Raw genomic sequence first — 6,238 nt, forward strand, 5'->3', positions numbered from 1 at the left:
AGGACAAGGATTAAGAGTTTTAAACTAAAAGAAGGTAGATTCAGACTAGATAGAAGGAAGAAATCTCCAATGAGGGCGGTAAAACGCTGGAACAGGTTGCCCAGAGAGGTGGTAGATGCCCCATTCCTGGAAACATTCAAGGTCAGGTTGGACGGGGCTCTGAGCAACCTGATCTAGTTGAAGATGTCCCTGCCCATGGCAGGGGGATTGGACTAGATGATCTTTAAAGGTCCCTTCCAACCCAAACTATTCTGTGATTCTATGATTCTATGGTCCTTCCTTTCCTCTTCTTGACTGTACACCTACAACATCTGAAGGAGTCACATCAGGTAGCAGGATTTGTCCTCCCAGTTTTGGATGGCCAAAGTGGAAATAAGACCAGTCTATGGTGCTATAAAGGCAATCCAACAAAACATGGCCTATAAACCCCAGCTGCCCAAGTGTGTCCCCCAGGGAGGACCTCATGGCCATTTTACCTGCCCAACATTGACTGCATCATGTTGGTGCAAGAACAGCTAAGAAAGTGGATGGCAGCCTGGGTGAGAGCAGCACAGCCACCCCATCCCAGTTGCAGGCAGGGATGAACATGGACCAGTGCTCCCGGGTGGCCTGGGTTCAGGCTTTCCCCATTTAGACAGCACCAAATGTCACCTCTAGCTCACAGCTGAGTCTGGGCTGGGGTCCATGTAATGTGGGCATAATATTAGGAGCCAGAGGGGGTTTGTGAGTTCGTTGAAACTACAGTGTAGACTCTGCTGCTGAGAAGCAGCTAGCATTTAAAATGTTTGTCTCAGTATTTCAGAAAAAGTCCATTTTTGTGCTTCTTCCTTTTCCTAATTTAGATGGCTGGAGGGTGCTAAAGAGCAGCTCATTGGTGTCCCTGCAGCTCACCAGCTCCAGCCTGCCCAGCATCCTCAGCTTTTGAGCTTCAGGCACTGGCATGGGTGCAAGATATATCAATCACCACTGTGCTGCAGAAAACAAAGGAGATCTCATCACAGCAGGAGCCAAAGATGCCTGAAAAACAGTTGCTCCTTGTTCAAACATGCAGGCTGCATCCATGCAAGGAGTCAGGCCAGCCAAGTATAAAGTCTTGAGAAAGGGAAAGGATCTGCATTAATCTTCATCTGTTAGTGAGAGGGCCTGCTTTCTACAAGCTGAAATTCAGCGTTAATTAAATTGCTCACCTTCCTCCAGAGAAAATAAGTACACTGATAAACCAGCATTGGATTTGAGTGCAAGTTGGCAGGCAAAACATGGTAGCTTAAGTGAAGAGGCCTGTGATAATAGGCAGCCTCTCCATCTAGAACAAAGGCACAGGTAACACAAGCAGTGGGGAGCCACAATGGCCAAAACGACGTGTAAACCCCAGCTCCTATCCTGCCCTCAGTCCTCTTTGACTTCCACAGAACTGCTCTGTGGGGAGCTGGCAGGGTGCTGTCGTAGCTGCTGCAAGGGGGGTGGTAGGCAAGGGAGACTCCCCAGCACACGGGAGTGGGTGAAGCCAGTGAGCTGGGCTGCAAAGTCAAGGCAGGGCTGTCCCCGGGGGGCTGGTAGGCACTGAGTCTTGTGGCAATTCACCGCTCTTCTTCCAGCTCTGAAGCAGGGTTGATAAGACCTAGTGACCTCCAGAGCGACCACCTTCAACAGAGGCCACCAAAATACCTCAATATGTGACTCCTGCTATTGTGGGCCATTGCAGAATCACAGAACAGTTGAGGTAGAAAGGGACCTTGGAGGTCATCTAGTCCAAGCCCCCTGCTCAACCAGGGCCACCTAAAGTCAGTTGCCCAGGACTGTGTCCAGATAGCTCTTTAATATCTCCAAGGGTGGAGATACCATAACCTCCCTGGGCAACCTGTGCCAGTGCTCGGTCACCCTCACAGTGAAAAAGTGTTTCCTGATGTTCAGAGGAACCTCCATGTTTCAGTTTGTGTCCCTCGCCTCTTGTCCTGTCACTGCACACCACCAAAAAGAGCCTGGCTCCGTCTTCTTTGCATCCTCCCTTCAGGTATTTCTGTACACTGATAAGCTTCCCTCTGAGCCTTCTCTTCTCCACGCTGAAAAATCCCAACTCTGTCAGCCTTTCCTCATATGTGAGATGCTCCACTCCCTTCATCATCTTCGTGGCCCTTTGTTAGGCTCTCTCCAGTATGGCCATGTCTCTCTTGTACTGAGGAGTCCAGAACTGGATGCAGGAGCCAGGTGTGACCTCACCAGTGCTGAGTAAAGGAGAAGGATCACCTCCCTCGACCTCCTGGCAATACTTTGGCTAATGCAGCCTGGGATGCCATTAGCCTTCTTTGTTGCAAGGGCACATTGCTGGCTTGTCGTCCACTTGGTGTCCACCAGGACCCTCAGATCCTTTTCTGCCAAGCTGCTTTCCAGCTGGGTGGCCCCCAGCATATACTGGTGCAGGGGCTTGTTCCCCGCCAGGCGCAGGACTTTGCACTTCTCCTTGTTGAACTTCACGAGGTTCCCGACAGCCCAAATGCTTATCATCTTTGCTTCCCAATGCCCATACCAGTAATTCTATGTTTAAAATTAAGTTAAATTCCCCAAGGTGAGAGTCCTTTGCCCGTGACAGTAGTTGGAGAGCGACTGTTCTGCCTTTATTTCAACACATGAGTTTTACCGCTGTTGTCCTTCCTATTCTCTCCCCTGTCCCGTGGGGGCATCTCATTTCTGTGTGCATGGGGCTTTCCCTGACAATGTTTTGTAGTGGGGACGCTGCAGGGATGTCCTGCGTGGGAAGGGTGAGGGCTGCCCTCTGCCAGTGAAAATGCAGCTTTTTCTTTTACCGCCTTTCAATGAACACCTTCCAGCTGTCTTGAAAGTGGCTTTGTTCCTGTGCTGTGAGCCACGGAGCAGCTCCCAAAGTGCCCTTCTCTGCCACGCAAGGTGGAGCAGAGCCCCTCGGGGCTGCCCGCAGCCACTGCCCCGGGGAGATGCCCTTGCAGCGCCTGTGGTGGTGCTGGGAACCTGGAGCCACCGGGGTGCAACTGATGGCTGGAGACAACCTGGCTGTGGGAACCTGGGGGCTTCTGCCGCACGTCAATGCTGCCCCATGGGAGGGAGCGAGGCTTTGGCATCGGCTAAGAGAGGGGTGTTGCCCAATGTTCGGGTGACTGTCGCCTCGCCCGGTGCAGCTCAGCTCGGGGAGGGTCACTTGCCCCCATTGTCCCTGCCTCACAAACGTTGCCATAGCCGAGTGCTGGTGACACCACAGCTGGTGAAAGGGTGACAGCCCCGTGTCACGCCTGCATCACAATCACGGGCAGAATTGGTACGTGGGGCTGAGCGAGGCCGGGCGGCACTTTGCCTGCGAGCTGCCGGGTGAAGAGAGAGGCTCTTGAGCTGGGAAGGAAGGGCAAGTGGACTGGGTTAGCTGGTTCCAGCTGGTCCCTCTCAAGCTCTCCTTGGCTCTCTCTGGCACGTTACAGGCCTGCCTGTCACGCCTTGGGAAATGAGCTGGTTCCCCAGCCCAGCGGCCTTCGCCACCTTCTCCGTTTTGCTGTGGTTGCTGCTGGTGGTGTTTGTCTACCGCCTCGCGGTGACCGTGGCCAAGCCCCAGGTAGGAGCCAGTGCTGGTGCTGAGCCGAGCCCTGGCCGGCAGGGTGGGGGGTCAGCAGGGGCCCGGGATGGGGGGTCAGCCCCAGGGGCGGGCTGGAGAGGCCCTGCCTGGCAGGGGAGGCCGTTTCCCAGGCGGGCCCTGGCCAGCCTGGGCCAGGAGGCTCGGGGCAGGCAGAGGTCTGGGCCTGGCCGGGCTCTGGTTTTTTGCTGGTGCCGCTGAGGCGGCAGGGAATGTTGCCCTCTCACCCACTGCTTTCCTTGCCTGTGTAGAAAGGGAGGCCGAAGAAGCGCCGATGCAGACGCAACAAGGGGGATGCCAGAGGTGAGCAGCCCCTGGGCAAGGGCAGGTGCCCTGCAAAGGCACCCCCTGGCCCCACGTGCCCACCGCCCCGTCCGGGGATGCCCCGTCCGCTCACTCTGTCTCCTCTGCCTGCAGCCTTTGTCCTTCTGGAGGCTTTACAGCCCTTGAAGACCCAGTAAGTGGATCCGTCCCCCCTGGAGCACGATAGCCCCCGCCGGTATCCCCCCACCAAGGGAGGTCCCACTAACACTGCCCTCTGCCCCTCTGCAGCTGCCCCACGGAGGGGTGCCATGTGCAGCCGGAGATGGATGCCATGTATGAAATAGTCGAGCAGTTCAACAGGACCCTCGAGGACCTAACAAGATACCTGGACACGTGAGGCCACTGAGGGGGGAATGGGGACAGGGAGGGGGGCATGGCTGGGAGCAACCGCTTGGGGAGGGCAGGGGCAAATCCATGGGCCTAAAACGTGAGGGGTGATGCCCTTGCGGAGGGATTGACCTCTGTGGCGCAGAGCTGACAGCGTCCACCCCTTTTCCTGGGGCAGAGGCAGGCAGGGAGGGGGCCTCAGGCACATGGTGGGTGGGACCGCACGGCAACGATGCTGTCTGCCACCTCCTTCGCGGCGGGAAGGAGAGCCCCAGGGTGCTCGGGAGTGCTGGGCTCAGGCTTCCCCTTCTCCTCCTCCTCCTCCTCACGCAGCCTCAACCAGGAGACGCCTGAGGGCAGTGACAGCTCCTGGACCTCCATCACGGCGAGCGACACTGGCTCCTCTTCAAGGGTCTCTCTGTCCCCTTCGAGAGAAGACTCCCCCAATTCCATCACGACAAGTGAAGCCAGCTCCTCTGCAGAGGTGTCTCTGTCCCCTTCGAATGATGACTCCTGGACTTCCATCACGGCGAGCGACGTTGGCTCCTCTTCAAGGGTCTCTCTGTCCCCTTCACGAGAAGACTCCCCCAATTCCACCACGACTAGCGAAGCCAGCTCCTCTGCAGAGGTGTATCAGTCCTTTTCAAGCGACGACTCCTGGACTTCCATCACGGCGAGCGACGTTAGCTCCTCTTCATGGGCGTCTCTCCCCACTCTTGTGGATGGAGCAGACGTGGCTCGTGCCTCCAGCGTCCAGCCTGGCCTGGGGCATCCCAGGGCTGGCCCAGAGCAGCAGCCGGGCCCGGCAACGCACCCACCCTGCGGGGAAAAGGCGGCCAGCTGCCTTGAGGCTGGTAGCGTGCAGCAGCACCAGCAAGAGCTCAAGATCCAGCTGGGGGCTCCCATTCCACCTCCAGAGGTGCCCAAGGTCCGCTCCCGGGAAATGGAGACGCCTCTCCAGCACAACAAAGGCCAGGAGACCTTGGAGGGCCCCATCCCAGAATCCAAACTGGAGCAGGAACTGGGCCTGCCCGCCAGTGTGGATGAGACGCCGCAGAATGTTCCAGCCTCAGCTCCTCCAACACCTCGGCGACGAGAAAGGCGTGATGTGATGGTGGTTCCCATTGTGCAGGACCTGCCCTTCCTGGATGAGGCTGTGAAAAGGGAACTAGAGAATCACATCGTTAAAATGAAGATACAGAGGCGCTATGGGCTGCAAATGAGGATGCTGGAATGTGAGGAGAGCTTTGAAAGGCTCGTTTTGAGATAAACAGCGTCTCAGCCTTTCCCTCCGCAGAGGCACCCTGGGCTGCCCTACCGCTCCCCCTTCCAGCACTGGAACAGGCACGCTCGGACCAGGAAGCCGGCAGGACAGCCCCCTGGCCTGCAAGAACAGTCCGCAGAGCCTGTGGACACATGCCTGCTAGGGATGCAGGCTCCAGTCCACTCTGGGCCAGCAGCGTGGGGGAAGAAAAGGAGGCGTGGGGGAACAGCCGGCAGCAGCACGGCCAGCAAGGAGACCCTGCCGGGCACCGATGGGAAGGAACAGGGCCCTGGGACTCAAGGGGGTGTGCACGGACCTTCCCCTTCTGGCCAGGCAGAGCGGGCACTGCCCCAAAGCCGCGAACATTTCCTGCTCAACAGTGACCAAAGTTTGTTGATTTCCTGAGCTCATATAGCTCATCTGAAGGAGAATAAAAAATACAAGTCCAGGCTTGGGGCCCCAGCAGTCTGTCTGTGTATGTCTTGAGTCGTTCTTACTCTGCACTATGAAGGGTTTGGAGGTGGCTTACACAAATGGTACTTGTGTCTGCCAAGGAGAAGGGAAGCAGGAGGCAGCTTTCCAAGAGAAGTTACATAGCAAGACAGAAAAGGAAATTTACAACCCCTGTTTTCTCAAGGGGAAACCAAAGGCTATGGGCAGAAATTCTGGGCTGGTTTAAGAGGTGTCTGCCTCTCAGATCTGCCAGGACCACTGTGCCCATAGTGTCTTTC

The 6,238-nt window shown here is 56.6% G+C and overlaps 1 long non-coding RNA gene across 1 annotated transcript; it reads left to right on the plus strand.

The window, feature by feature from the left end:
* The first annotated feature begins 3,999 nt into the window (after positions 1–3,999).
* LOC127014693 (uncharacterized) lies at positions 4,000–4,659 on the plus strand. Its single transcript, XR_007766201.1, has 3 exons — positions 4,000–4,049; positions 4,145–4,249; positions 4,577–4,659. It is a non-coding gene; the product is annotated as an uncharacterized LOC127014693 (long non-coding RNA).
* The last annotated feature ends 1,579 nt before the right edge of the window (positions 4,660–6,238 follow it).

The sequence above is a fragment of the Gymnogyps californianus genome, chromosome 3 (genome assembly GCF_018139145.2).
Source record: "Gymnogyps californianus isolate 813 chromosome 3, ASM1813914v2, whole genome shotgun sequence".
NCBI classification, from domain to species: domain Eukaryota; kingdom Metazoa; phylum Chordata; class Aves; order Accipitriformes; family Cathartidae; genus Gymnogyps; species Gymnogyps californianus.